The sequence below is a fragment of the Macrobrachium nipponense genome, chromosome 6 (assembly GCF_015104395.2).
Source record: "Macrobrachium nipponense isolate FS-2020 chromosome 6, ASM1510439v2, whole genome shotgun sequence".
Taxonomy (NCBI): domain Eukaryota; kingdom Metazoa; phylum Arthropoda; class Malacostraca; order Decapoda; family Palaemonidae; genus Macrobrachium; species Macrobrachium nipponense.
Genome location: NC_061108.1, coordinates 64,292,287 through 64,308,189, shown reverse-complemented (window position 1 = coordinate 64,308,189; position 15,903 = coordinate 64,292,287). Strand labels below are relative to the sequence as shown.

Here is a 15,903-nt window from a genome sequence, read left to right as displayed (position 1 = left end):
TCTTTTTAGGGATACTTTGGTGTTTGCATGTTCAGGATAGGAGTTTATGAGCATTTTTAAGAGGGGGGTTCCAAACATTCGCGGATTCTAACTATTCGCGGGGGCGTCTGGTACGCATCCCCCGCGAATACGGGGGACCACTGTATAACTAATTTCAAAATCCATATGTGATAGTACAGGCGGTCCCCGGGTTACGACGGTTCCGGCTTACGACATTCCGAGGTTATGACGCTTTTTCTTAAATATTCAATGGAAAAATCCGTCCTGGGTTACGACGCTTGTTCCGAGGTTACGACGCTGACACTTCCAATGCTCCGACTGAACGACGCTTTTAAAAAACGCATACTATGATAAAAATCCTTTATAGTTTAGCACAGTATATATTAATAAAAATAAGTTTCTGGTTAGATTACAACAAAAATTTTGAGGTTATGATGATTTTCGACACTTTTTATGTCGTATTTTTTTATGTTTTTTAGTGACGCCTCATATGCGGAACTAGTTTCCGAGCAAATGAATACATACTAGCTTGCGGTGCGCGAAGTTTACATATAACAGTCCAAAAGCGCAATTAATGAAAAAATCATTGCTTATTTCCAGTAATAATAACAAAACGAAGTTTCTGGTTAGATTACAACGCAAATTCCAAGTATCCAAAGAGAGACATTATCCAGTAATTTGATCAGAGAGAGAGAGAGAGAGAGAGAGAGAGAGAGAGAGAGAGAGAGAGAGAGAGAGAGAGAGAGAGAGGCATCTTCCGATGCTCCGAGTCAAGGACAGAGAAGTGTTCGTTTCATTAAACGGCCTCTGACTTATGCCAGTAAATGTTTTGTTGATACTAATAATATAAGCCTATTTAAAGATACGTTTACTTTAATTAGTCTATATGATACGTAAATAGTAATCAACTGTTCTTGTAGTCCTCAAGATTTGGCAAAATTGAAGTATCCAAAGAGAGACATTATCCAGTAACTGGAACCTTGACATACAAATTTAATTTGTTCTGTTACCATCTTCGTATATCAAAACAGTTGTATCTCAAAGCATTTTTCCCATTAAATATAATGTAATATGTATTAATCCGTTCTAGCGCTATGAAACCACACCTAAACACAGCTAAATTACATATAATATACACAATTTATACACAAATAAACGAGTAATAACACACATAATGATAAAATAACATAGCAATGTGATGAATGATAATAAATGTTAATAAAATCAATTAAAAAAAAGAAAGGAGTTTTACTTACCACAACGAAAGATGACGTGAGGCCAGCAGGGGGAGGAAGTAGGGAAGGGTGGCAGGGAACGATTTGTTCTCTTTTTATTTACGTATGTACACTAATAACTACGTAATAAACACAAATGAAATAACATTGCTAAACTAATTTTTATTTATTTTTTTTAATCAGTTCGTAGTTTAGAAAAATAATGGTGATGCCTTTGGAAGGTTTTTATAGCTTCCTTCTGCTTGATGATCGTGGATATTGTAGAAGGATTTCGACCATACTCGTTTGCCAAATCGACGATACGAACACCACATTAATGCTTTGCTATAATTTCATGTTTTGCTTCCATCAAAATCATTTTCTTGGGTTTTTTCTTATCACCTGCTTTGTCTTTAGCTTTGAGACCCATGGTTAATAATAAAATAGACAAAATAACACAAAAAATAGGCGCAAATACAATGAACTAAACAACGACGTGTTAACAGGCAGCACCAACAAACAAACAGACTGAACGCCATTTATCGGTCACCTATACAACTAACACTCATCGCAAAATCGTATCTCAAATATTTCGTTGTATATCAAAGCTTATATTTTCACAAATTTTCCATTGTATCTCAAAACATTCGTATATTAGGGCAATCGTATGTCAAGGTTCCAGTGTAATTTAATCAGAGAGAGAGAGAGAGAGAGAGAGAGAGAGAGAGAGAGAGAGAGAGAGAGAGAGAGAGAGAGAGAGAGAGAGAGATAGAGAGAGAGAGAGAGAGAGAGAGAGAGAGAGAGAGGAGAAGAGAGAGAGAGAGAGAGAGGAGAGGAGGGAGGCCCTTGCGGCAAACAATGGTCTCGGGGATTGACGTAACGTTTATTTTCTGAACAGATAGGACAGAGAAGTGTTCGTTTCATTAAACGGCCTCTGACTCATGGCAGGAAATGTTTTGTTGATACTAATATTTAAGCCTATTTAAAGATACGTTTACTTTAATTAGTCTATATTATACGTAAATAGTAATCAGCTGTTCTTGTAGCCCTCAAGATTTGGCAAAATCACTCCAGGTTGAACATAAAACTTCAAGAATGTAGTGTCACCAGAGGATTACAATAGTTTTTACCTTCAAGAACCAGCATTCTTTTATGAAAATAACTCCAGGTTGTACATAAAACTACAGGAAACAACATGTAGTGTAACCAAAGGATTACAAGTAAGGTTTTTATAACTTTTTATTAGTTTAAGACATAATTCCAAGCGTCGTTCCGGCTTACGACGATTTTTGGCTTACGACGCGTCTCAAGAACGGAACCCCCGTCGTAACCCGGGGACTGCCTGTATTTTAAAGAAGTACAATAATCTATCCATTTCAGTCTTTTAAATAAGGATAACCCTCTCTCTCTCTCTCTCTCTCTTGCCACACTAGTACTAGTGGTAACTCCCGCCCTCTGTTTGGGCTGGAAGTGTATGTATAAGTATATCTTTAAGGACATTACTACATTTTATGGTAAAATAATAATATACAGTACTAGTTTACAAATAATATTAAGTTTAATGAGATTAAACAGTAACAATAACATTCTCTCTCTCTCTCTCTCTCTCTCTCTCTCTCTCTCTCTCTCTCTCTCTTACGTATGTTTATTTGTTTTGTAGTGTAAATAAATGATGTACCTTATAACTAATTTTCAAATATTAATAAGATTAATTAAAAATAGCGATTCCCAGTCTTTTTATCCACTTGGAGGAAGGTGGGTGGGGGAGTAAATGACAGTTTGAACTACGAATTGGCGAAGGGGAAGAAGGATTCGGAATCTACGAGTTATTCTCTCTCTCTCTCTCTCTCTCTCTCTCTCTCTCTCTCTCTCTCTCTCTCTCTCTCTCTCTCTCTCTCTCTCCATTATTATTCTCTCTGTCTCAGAAATAATTCATAATTTCACTCTTGATGGTCAGATATATGATGTTGCCATTCATTGGTCTCTCTCTCTCTCTCTCTCTCCTCTCTCTCGTCTTCTCTCTCTCTCATCTCGCTCTCTCATTCATCTCTTCTCTCTCTCTCTCTCTCTCTCTCTCTTATTTGCTGTAGGTATATATTTTTAATGGTAAAATGTTTAAGATCACTTTGAAATAATATTAATAATATAACCTCAAAGATTAATGTAGTAATAGGTTAGTAATTTTAGGTATATTTGAAGTAGGATGTTATTAAAGGTGTACATTTGGTATCTGAACTTTCAAGATAGGCAGTTATAAGCATTTTTAGTGGTGGTTTTAACTATTCGCGGGTTTTAACTATTCACAGGGGTGTCTGGTACACATCCCCCGCAAATAAGGGGGGGGGGGGGACACTGTATTACTGTATCCTCTTAGCTCCGAATTAGATCAGACCTGCAGTGTTAGCTGTCCAAACGTAAAACATTGGAAGAAAAGTTCCTTCATACTATGAGCCCAGACCTAGTTTTCAATTCAAACACCTAGGATGTGGGTTAGGGAGTCTGTTTGGGGAGCTGGGTAGTTTCCAGGACGTAGCTTTCGGAAGAAAATATGTATGCTCATTTCTGTCAGGTAGCCAAAAGCTTTTCACTTACCGCTTCAGTGCTTACTGACTGTATTTCACTCCTAGACTGTGGTAATCTTGTTACAACACCATAGTCACGGGGGATATTCTCATCTCTGTCAGGTAGCTGAAAGCTTTTCGCTCACAGCTTCAATGCTTCTTGACCCTGTTTCACACCTAGACAGTCCTTAAGTGTATCTCTCTCTCTCTCTCTCTCTCTCTCTCTCTCTCTCTCTCTCTTCTTTCTCTTTTCTCTCTCTCTCTCTCTCTCTCTCTCTCTCTCTCTCTCTCTCTCTCTCTCTCTCTCTCTCAACAGAAACTCTTATTATGGGCATACCAAATTGAGTTTTCCAGTCACTCGATCTTTTCAGGGCACACTAATTACGTAGTTCTGAATTTTCTGAAGAATGTACTTCCTGCCAAGTGGACCTTGGATCCCCTGGTATGGTAGAATCTGTGGAATCTATGGGACAGGTCAATTATGGCTCATTTTGCTGCCTGAAGGAACCGTTGCCTTCCTCTTTTCATTCTCTAATCCTAGACCCTCTTGTATGGGGAATTGATGCCATGCTGCAAGTTTGGTCCAACCTGGACCTTTCATACCTTCTGCATTCCAGCTCAGTCAAGGAATGGCTGAACAAGTTTTCAGGTTTATTGCAATGGAACAGTGACCCTCTTAGCTCCATTCTGAACCATGAAATAGCTCCTGAACTAGATATGGTTGTTGGTGTACTCTTCATGACTCCTTCCACAATCCATATCTATTCAGTCAACTTCACTTCAAAAGATACCACTAAAGGTTGGACCACTCATTTCTTGGACAGGTTTACAGACTGTCTGGGAACTTGCCTGGAAGAAGTAAATTTTTCAAGACTGGTTGTAGAGATTGTTGCAAGATGCAGTCTTCCGTTGATGGTGTAACAGTTATAACATCTTTTCTGCGAATTCCTCTTTAGTTCAGATAGTGGAACTCTTCCTATACCTGAGGACTGCCAAGGGGGCTCTCTTCTTTTACCTTCCACCTTTAAGTGGCATAGATCAATGCTAGGCTTAGTATTTAAACACAAAGGTCTAGTTTTATCTTCTAACCAAGTCTTTCAAGACTTCCAAGGCAGAGAGGAGTGGTTAAAGGGCACCTCTATTAAGCTCTCTGTTCCACGTCTCTCAACTTAACTAGAAAACTCTGTTCTTTGTAACCCGAGCAAAGGCCAAACGAGTTAATGACCTTCAGGCTTCAGGCTATTGTCAAATACCCACCAGTCTCACTGGATGGATAGTTGTTTTATTTCAGTTTAGGTGACAAAGTTGTCTGGTTGTTTTTATTATTTGGTACTGCGCCCAAGGCAAGGGCACTTCATAATGTTTTGCCAGCCAACGGAATACTCCTTCACTGCAAAGCTCCATTTACGTAGAGGTGATCCTTGGCTATACTGCTGCGCCACTTCAAGTTAAGGGGGCCGGCCAGAACCCCTATATATGGTGGTGTAGGGCGAAAAATGCAAAGTCATGAAAAAATTCATGGAGCTAATATGGCAATTGAGAATACATATACGAAATATTTCGAAAAAATTCCTCTTACTTTCGTAGTTACAGGGTAATTAGTAAACATAACTCAATAAACCTAAAACATTCATCCGTACTAGAAAATGCAATATTTCTTCTGTTATCGTAAATTTTGATAATTATTGCAAAGAAATTGTGAGAAATGGCATGTGTAGAGATTCCGTGGCTCGCAGAAGCGAGTATCTGGTTCAACCATGAATCAGTAGGACCACAGACTTCAAGTAGATTACACGTTCGAGTTTCACCTCGTGACATTCGCTTGCTTTTACGTATGTTTATGTGTGTTTTGGCAAGAAGTTCATCATGCCAATGAGGAAAAGACAAGGAAAACATCTCGCTAACATACAGACGAAGAAAAATCGCTCAAGTATTATTACAGAATATCACAATATACGCATAGTTAGTGAAGAGAGAGGGGAGGGTTGCCTAGTAACGCCCCCTTCTTGCCTGACAGTACACGTCACACTGTGCCCAAGGCTACGATCTTTGAGCAAAGAGATCTTCATTTATGATAAATAACATAGTTTTGGTTTTTTAATACCCAAAATGGAATATGAAATTCATAATAATCATGATTTATTAAATTGTCTTTTTAAAAAGAGAGTACACCTTCGAGTTTCACCTCTGACATTCTCTTGCATTTACGTTTGTTTATCTTTGTTTTGGCAAGAATGTTATCATGCCAAAGAGGAAAATACCAGGAAAACATCTCGCTAACATACAGAAGAAAATTCGCTGTAATAAGCCGAGTTAGTGAAGGGGGGAGAGAGAGAATTTTGTAGGAAGGAGTGCCCCATCTTGCCTCAAGCAGTGCCCCAGGCTACGATATATGAGCAAAGGGATCATCATTTATGATTAAATTATGATAAATAAAATAGTTTTGGTTTATTAATGCACAAAAAAGAAATATACATTCATAATAATCATTATTTATTAGCATTGTCTTTATAGAAATATGAAGGAAAACTTTGAACGCCTGTATCTCAAAACTATACTTATTGACCTTCAAAATCTATCTTCTCACTTAGTTTTAAAGCTATAACATTGGAATTTGGTATATAACTCAGAAAGACATTATAGAACAATCAAATAGAGCCCTTTTTTCCAATTTTTGTTTCGTCTTTTTTTTATAAATTTTTTTCTTGTGATTTATAGGGTTTATTTTTTTACCATATTGAAAAATTCATATCTAGCAAAAAAAAAGACTTTTAGAAAAAAAAACTCTCCATTCGATTGGAGGTCTACATCAGGTCTATATATGGTAGTAATCCCAGGTCTTAATATTAAATATCAAGGGAGGAGATAGAATTTGAAAAATGGTTATTTTCGGGATAAATTGCCCTGGCGTCACAAAACCGAAGGTCAGAGGCGAAAATAATATGCGGTTTTGAGATGTCCCAAGTCACCTTATTAAGTGGCATGAATGTCAAAGTCCTATCGTTAAAAAACGGCATTGCCGGCTGGCCCCCTTAACCCTTAAACGCCGACTGGACGTATTTTACGTCGAGATAAATTGTCTGTCGGGTGCCAACTGGACGTATTTTACGTCGACATACGAAAGTTTTTTTTAAAATTCGCGGAAAAATACTTATAGGCCTACCAGCCTAAAACTTTTGAATCACGCGCCTTGGGGGATGCTGGGAGTTCACGGATCAAGGCCTTGTTTTGTTTTGAAGCGTGACCCAGGTGCGCATGCGCGATATCCCTTCTTCTCGCTCCAGCCAGCATCAGTAGCGCACCATCCGAGAGCGATCTTTCATGAAAAGCGTGTTTTTCTGGACTTGTGCGAGACTTTGAGCATTTGTATTGCTACAGGACATTCATAGATATGTCTCAACGACGTGTGAACCGTGAAAGGCGCGTTTTACCCGTCGGAAGGGATCGTGTAAGGCGAGTTTTGGACCTGGATGCTGGCGAGGGGCCAAGCACCCAGCATGACCCCGCGCCTCAAGGCCGTTCTGTGCGGCCACGTGTGGCTGAAAGTGTTTCAGGAACACATCGTATGCCTTTGGTTACCCCTAGGAAGCATGTGGGCGTCCTTAGGGGCATTCGTAGGCATTTGGGAGGCCTCCAACCAAGGGACATAGAAGAGTATCTTTCGGAGCTTGATCGGGAACATGTCGCAAGTCCTCATTTTGATGGCGGATGGTCATCGAGTGATGAGGACATCAGTCCCGATGAAAGTGAGGATGAATATTTGCCCCCAATGTCCGTTCGAGGCTCACATCCCGAAAGTGAGCTCGAATTCAGTGGGTTCAGTGCTTACGAGGGGGAATCTGAGGAGGAGGGGGAGGGTGGGGATACGGGCTCAAGTTTTATCGCAGAGGACGATACAGAAAGTGAGGGCCTAAGTGAGGGTGATGGGCCAACGGGGGTGGGTAGTGCACGCGCACGGGCACGTAGAAGGTCGGCTCGCCGCGCCAGCCAAGGTGAAGGTCGGTCGTCGGAGAGTGACGAGGGGTGGACGGAGGACCCCACCCCTCCTAACATGCACCCCTTCACGGCAACCCCTGGGATGACCGCACCAGTACCCCTGACGGTTTTAGGGTTCATCCAGCTTTTCCTGACGCGGGAATTGCTGGAATACCTGGTACACGAGACGGTGGACTACGCTCGGTACTGCCGGTATGAGCTGAGGATGACCTTGTCGTATTACTGGCGGGGTTGCAACCTCATTGACATGGCGCATTTTTTGGGCTCCACATTTATTTTGGTATGACACCTGCTGTCGACGTCAGGCAATATTGGAGGAGAAATTATTTTTTATGTATGCCGAATGTGCCTGGCGTTATGTCCCGTTATAATTTCCTGGCGTTGGACAGGTACTTCAACGCCCTCAACCGAAGGGCCATACCCCGGAATAACAGTGATCGCCTCATTTTAGCGCATACAGTGTTGGATTATATCCGTGAGCGGTGTAGTAATCTCGTGATTCCTGGAAAGAACCTGTCTTTGGATGAGGGGATGATGCCTTACAAAGGACGTCTTAGTATAAAAGTGTATAACCCCAAGAAGCCAAAGAAATATGGTGTGAAATTCTTTCTCATTACCGAGGCCAACACTGGATACGTTGTGGACTTTTCAGTGTATACCGGGGTCTTCTCCACGCTGCGTGACACTGTATTCAACCTTGTGGGACGTTTCCGTAACCAGGGATATCACCTGTTTATGGATAATTATTATAACTCCGTATCCCTGGCCCAGGAACTGTATGAAGCAGGTGTTCACGTCAGTGGTACCCTTCGGTTGGTGCGTGGGGCCCCGAATGTCCTCAAGAGGTTCGCTAGTCATCCGCAACACCTGGCAAGAGGAGAGAGACAGAGTGGCGGCGGAAGGGCGCTGTCTTCGTCATCTGTTGGAAGGGTGTCCGACTCGTCCCCATGATTAACGACGAGTCATGAACCCATCCAAGAAGAGATCGTACAGCAGAAGAAGACACGTCGACAGGGCCGAGTTGTGTTTGAGGAGTTTCGTACCGAGCGGCCTACTGTCATTGGGCACTACAACAGGCACATGGGAGGAGTTGATCTCTTTGATCAGCTCATCCAGTACTATCCCTTCACCAGGAGAACCAGAAGGTGGACACAGAAGCTCCTCAAATACATCCTTCAGTTGGCCCTCCAAAATGCCTACATACTGTACTGTGGGTACCGCGGTGACAATCTTCCGAGGTTGACCCACATACAGTTCCTAGAGGTAGCCGGGAATGCCCTCATCAACTTCGATCCCGATGAGTGGCCTTCCATAACTGACCCCCTGCCCCGAGCTGCAGATCTGCCCCTAGAGGAAAGGGCAGATAGGAGGGCCAACTTCGGTCGACCTGCCGCCGCCCCTGCTGCCGCCGCCCCTGCTGCCGCCGCCCCTGCTGACGACGCCCCTGCTGACGACGCCCCTGCTGCCGCCGCCCTGCTGACGACGCCCCTGCTTGCCGCCGCCCATGCTGACGACGCCCTGCCTGCCGCCGCCCCTGCTGACGACGCCCCTCTTGCTGCCGGCCCCGCCATCACCGCTTCTCATGGGTAGTGGACCCTGCGTGTCGGCTGCAGCCAGGGGAACACATACTGGAGGCCTTAGAAGGGCGAAGGCAGAAACGGTGCCGGGTGTGCCATATGAATGGCAGAAGGAGAGACACCCGGTTCTTCTGTGTCTCTCTGCGAAGTTGCTCTTTGCAGGATAGGGGAGTGTGACCGAAAGTACCACACTAAGGTCATGTATTGGAGCGCGCCCCCTAAACCGACAGGGGAGGGCGCACGGGGCCGCCGGGTCCATCAGCAGTAAGGGCGCGCGTCTCCCTCCTCCACCTGTACCTCGTCATGTCGAGTGGAAAAAAAATGCAAGACTCTTCAATGGAGGAGGGAGAAAACAAGAATAGAACGAAGAGTCAGGATTACGAGTGAGTATTCTGCATTTATTTTATATTTAGTTTTATATTTATTACAATTTTTTATATATCTGAATGTGTGCATGATAAAATAATAATAAGACATTTCATTGTATGCGAAAAGAGAAGTGTCACCTGCATTCCTTTTATTTATGTATTGGTACCAGAATCGAAGAATGTAATATATATTATATGATATATATATATATATATATATATATATATATATATATATATATATATATATATATATATATCTATATATTTTATGTATAAAAAAAAATTATATATATATATATATATATATATATATATATATATATATATATATATATATATATATATATATATATATATATATATATATATATATTATTATGGTTTTTTTTTGGGGGGTAAGCAAATTACTTACAGTCTAGTAATATTCAATCATTTACCTTCACTTTAAAACAAATTGCAAGTCTCTAGAACAATATCTCGATTTATGGTGAATATTTGAAAAAAATATTTTTATTCCGTCCGCGCGCCGATTCTCGGCCGAAAATCCCCGAAACGCGTAGGTCACATTCTCCTAATATTTGAGCCTTTTCAATTATTACGCTTATTTTATTAGTTTTATATATGGAAGTGTGCGCAAAAACATGCACAATATAACAAAAAATATTGGAAGGTTGTAGCATTCTCATTTTTTGAAATATTTGGCATATAAAGTACGATAAGTATGAAAAAAACTACGATCGGTCAACTTTGACTCAACCGAAAAGGTCAAAAACCGCATTTATAACATAAAAATCTTACAGTCTAGTAATATTCAATCATTTATCTTCATTTTAAAACAAATTGCAAGTCTCTACAACAATATCTCGATTTATGGTGAATTTTTGAAAAAAATATTTTTTTCCCCTCCGCGCGCCGATTCTCGGCCGAAAATCTCCGAAACGCGTAGGTCACATTCTCCTAATATTTGTGCCTTTTCATATTACGCTTTTTTTAAAGGTTTATATATGGAAATGTGCGCAAAAACATGCACAATATAACAAAAAATATTTGAAGGTTGTAGCATTTCTCATTTTTGAAATATTTGCATATAAATTACGATAAGTACGAAAAAAACTACGATCGGTCAACTTTGACTCAACTGAAAAGGTCAAAAAATGCATTTATAACATAAAATTCTTACAGTCTAGTAATATTCAATCATTTATCTTCATTTTAAAACGAATTGCAAGTCTCTAGAACAATATCTCGATTTATGGTGAATTTTTGAAAAAATATTTTTTTCCCCTCCGCGCGCCGATTCTCGGCCGAAAATCTCCGAAACGCGTAGGTCACATTCTCCTAATATTTGAGCCTTTTCATATTACGCTTTTTTTAAAGGTTTATATATGGAAATGTGCGCAAAACATGCACAATATAACAAAAAATATTGGAAGGTTGTAGCATTTATCATTTTTGAAATATTTGCATATAAATAACAAAAATACGAAAAAAAACTACGATCGGTCAACTTTGACTCAACCGAAATGGTCAAAAAACGCATTTGTAACATAAAAATCTTACAGTCTAGTAATATTCAATCATTTATCTTCAATTTAAAACTTATGCAAGTCTCTAGAACAATATCTCGATTTATGGTGAATATTTGAAAAAAATAGTTTTATTCCGTCCGCGCGCCGATTCTCGGCCGAAAATCTCAGAAACGCGTAGGTCACATTCTCCTAATATTTAAGCCTTTTCATATTACGCTTTTTTAGAGTTTTTTATATGAAAATGTGCGCAAAAACATGCACAATATAACAAAAATTATTGGAAGGTTGTAGCATTTCTCATTTTTTTTTATATTTGCATATAAAAAACAATTACGTATAAACAAAAATTCGACATTCGGTCAACTTTAACTCGTTCGAAATGGTCGAAAACTGCATTTGTAAGCTAAAACTCTTACAGTATCGTAATATTCAATCATTTATCTTCAATTTAAAACAAATTGCAAGTCTCTATAACAATATTTCGATTTATGGTGAATTTTTTAAGAAATTTTTTTTTTACATCCGCGCGCTACGAATTCATGCATCATTTTGTGATATTTTCTCTGTGTTGCTTTTATCGTTTTACAATGTGTTATATATCAAAATGATCGCAATTTAGTGCACATTACAACGAAAAAAAAAGTAACTTGTTACCTCTAACCGTTTGGTGCACAGCGCGATTTGAATACAATTATATATGAAATTTCGTTTTTGCGCTATCATATATCGCATTATTTATATATGATAATGATAATTTTTTTCATTTCTGATGGTTGCATACTAAACTTCAAGCAATGACAAAAAAAGGAGCCAAAAATGAACTCTTAATCTTGAAAACTAAGCGCGCTGTGATTTTTTGAAAAAAATATTTTTTCCGCTTACGTGCTCACTCTCAAACCCCTCCGGCATACGGGAGTCATTTTTTTATTTACCGCTTCGGCGTTTAAGGGTTAAGATGGCCACCAACCGGAGGCAATTTTCCCCTGCAAAGGCTCTCTTAACTGATAAGGAAACAACAAGCAACTTTATTCTATTTCAAACTCATTTCATAGTATCTTAATGTATCGGAATGGAATAGGTCCATGTATCCCACCTCCTGTCAGTGTGGGATTCAGCTGTCATACTACTTGGTAAGTTCTTATATGAAAATGCTATTTTCAAAATAAAATTAAATTTCATATAAACTTACCAAGTAATTACAGAATTGGAGCCCACCCTCCTCCCCTCTGATGGACATAAGGACAGAAACAGAATAAGGTTGGCTGCTAGGTCATTCCTAGTGCATATTCCTGTTAGTGGGTGAGCTAGTCACCTACACTAAACAGTCAGAGCACTACTGCAAATTTCAAAATTTAAGCTCCACACAAGTGGAAAGTATAGCTATTTGATTACAGTGCTCCCCCACTTTTATGCCAGAACAGGTACCAGATCCTACCGTGGAAATGCAAAAATCCCATCTAAAATTGCTTATAACTGGCATATAACTGCCAAATACTGTACTTTTTAAATGAAATCACTTAAAATTGCCTATTTTAACATTTCACTGCTAACTTTGATAGTTGAAACAAAAATATACCATAAATTATCACACTAAAGCAATTTAATATTTCAAACAAAAATACACCCCAAACCATCATCCAAAAATACCCAAAGTGACCTTACATTACAGTACTCTCCTACTACTGTTAGTCTTAACTAGATTATATACACCCCTAAAAAGCTTATAACTGCCCATTTTAACAGTTCGTCATCAAACTTGACAGAACAAGCAAAAATATACCTCAGTTGGTCATCCCAGAACACTAACATCATTTCAAAGTCACATTGCAAAATTAGGGACTACCATCCTTCAACTGTTACTCGTAAGTATCCCCTATCATTCAGATATGCATGTAACTTTGCACATGGATTTGACTAGGAGGTCTGGAAAAACTAAGCCCTATTAATAATAATAATGCTCATGCTGTAATGCACTGGGCGTACATTTTACGCATTTTCCTGTGTTGCAAGACAATTTTTAAATTATATTTACTCTGCAAGTACATATTTTAGGATAGTGCTGTACTGTATAGAGCATATTATATGTGGGTAATTATGAATGAAAGGGACACCTACCTACAAACAATTTTAGGTTTGTTGCATTGTACTATTCTCTCTCTCTCTCTCTCTCTCTCTCATATATCAGTAATGTAGATACTATCCTTTAATGAAAATAATATCACTTACTGGACCATAACATGAAAAAACAAAAATATATTTAAAATCTTAGTTTCATACTTATGCAACACTCACCATTCTCCTGTCAGCCAGCCTCATCCCATATATGCTACTGTGTTTGATATATAAACACACCTATCATTCTGGGGGTTGGCCCCAGACCCACCCCAGAATGAGCTTAATAAGTAGGCGGTCCCCGGGTTACGACGGTGGTTCCGTTCTTAAGACGCGTCGTAACCCGAAAATCGTCGTAAGCCGGAACGACGTTCTTGAAAACATGTCCACAGGGAAAATTTCACTACTAATTTGCAATTTTTCTTAGGGCCGTATCTCTAAAATTATCACTAATTTACTTTTTTTCATGTGCAACACTGTGTATTCACAAATTACTGTATATTTTCATTAAAATACAAGAGAGAGAGAGAGAGAGAGAGAGAGAGAGAGAGAGAGAGAGAGAGAGAGAGAGAGAGAGAGAGAGAGAGAGAAATAACTCCTTAGGTTTCAATAGATTGAAATGAACGTCTGTAGGCAACTTTTTCCCCCTCCCATAAATACATATATTTCTCCAGAGAAGAGAGAAAGAGAGGACTGTGCAATTATGTTTGTCTGTCTATCAATTCTTTTGCTGAGAGCGAGAGAGATAAAAGGAAGAAATAGAAACACCAAATGTATGACAAGTAGAGAGAGAGAGAGAGAGAGAGAGAGAGAGAGAGAGAGAGAGAGAGAGAGAGAGAGAGAGAGAGAGAGAGTTGTCCTTACAGTATTTAAAAGAGAGAAATGGAATGATTATTGTATTTAAAATACTCAGATATGAATTTTGTACTTACAGTATTATTATTGGAAAATATTAATGATAAACTTATTACATACACGTCCATGAAAATTATCTCATCTCAGTAAGAGAGAGAGAGAGAGAGAGAGAGAGAGAGAGAGAGAGAGAGAGAGAGAGAGAGAGAGAGAGAGAGAGATTACTTAAAACCATTAAATTCGTTGACCATTGTATGGCATTGTTAAGCTTGAGTGTCACTCGAGTTGAGGTGGGGAAATTGATACAGAAAAAGACAAAGGGAAGAATTTTCTTTTGAAATTAGTTATCGTATTATTACTACTTCTATTATTATTATTATTATTATTATTATTATTATTATTATTATTATTATTATTATTATTTGAAAATATAATAAACACGTGCATCTACCATAAAAATTCTCTCATCTCTGTAAGAAAGAGGAATTATCCTTACAAGTGAAATGGAAAGGTCATTTTCATCTCTTTAAAATACGACCATTATGAATTTTGTAATTAAAGTTTTATTATTATTATTATTATTATTATTATTATTATTATTATTATTATTATTATTATTATTATTATAACTGAAATTATCAATAAACATTTTACATACTAGTACCATAAAATTCTTTCATCTCGGTAAAAGAGAGAGAGAGAGTGTTTATCTCTCTCTGTTTATAACGCTTCCAGCGAAAGAGAGGGAGGGAGTTACCACTATGTATGACACATTATTATCTTGTGTGGCAAAAGAGAGAGAGAGAGAGAGAGAGAGAGTTAACCTTAATTAAAAGTGACATGGATAGATTAGTACGTATTGTATTTCTTTAAAATACTATCACATATGAATTTTGTAATTACAGTATTATTATTATTATTATTATTATTATTTGAAAGTATTAAAAACAAATAGTACAAGTACATAAAAAATCTCGAGTCTCAGTAAATGAGAGAGAGAGAGAGAGAGAGAGAGAGAGAGAGAGAGAGAGAGAGAGAGAGAGAGAGAGAGAGATGAGAGAGAGAGAGAGGGGAAAATGTCAGGACCACGTGATTGCAACACTGCAGCTCTCCCCCAGCTCTTTCCCCTCCTGGCTGTCACAGAACTTGATATATAGCTGACAGTTTTAGTACCTGGATCTGAAAAAGTTTACTGGAAGTTACTTCAAGAAGACTGGGATTTCCTTCATTCTTCCATATTTTTTTAAATATAAGCTAAAATCTTACTAATTCACTATGGTATTTTCTTTAATGAATTGATATTATTGCTGTATAAATTAATATTAATATTTGAAAATAGTAAATCATTTATTTATCATACTAAAAAAAACATACATCTTTGTAGTAGAGAGAGAGAGAGAGAGAGAGAGAGAGAGAGAGAGAGAGAGAGAGAGAGAGAGAGAATTATAGTGATTATTTTCCTTGGAAAATACAAAGAGAGAGAGAGAGAGAGAGAGAGAGAGAGAGAGAGAGAGAGAGAGAGAGAGAGAGAGAGAGGAACTGTGCTAAACTATAAAGGATTCTTATCTTATCATAGTATGTGTTTTTTAAAAGCATTGTAAACTTCGTAAACTCGGAGCATCGGAAGCGTCAGCGTCGTAACCTCGGAACAAGCGTCGTAACCCAGGGCGGATTTTTCAATGAATATTTAA

At 38.6% G+C, this 15,903-nt stretch overlaps 2 protein-coding genes across 2 annotated transcripts in view; one reads left to right on the top strand and one right to left on the bottom strand.

The window, feature by feature from the left end:
• Nucleotides 1–15,903, bottom strand: part of LOC135216540 (adenylate cyclase type 9-like) — a 702,034-nt gene that overhangs the window by 157,648 nt on the left and 528,483 nt on the right. The gene's annotated exons all lie outside the window — the stretch shown is intronic.
• Nucleotides 1–15,903, top strand: part of LOC135216539 (adenylate cyclase type 9-like) — a 251,737-nt gene that overhangs the window by 43,828 nt on the left and 192,006 nt on the right. The gene's annotated exons all lie outside the window — the stretch shown is intronic.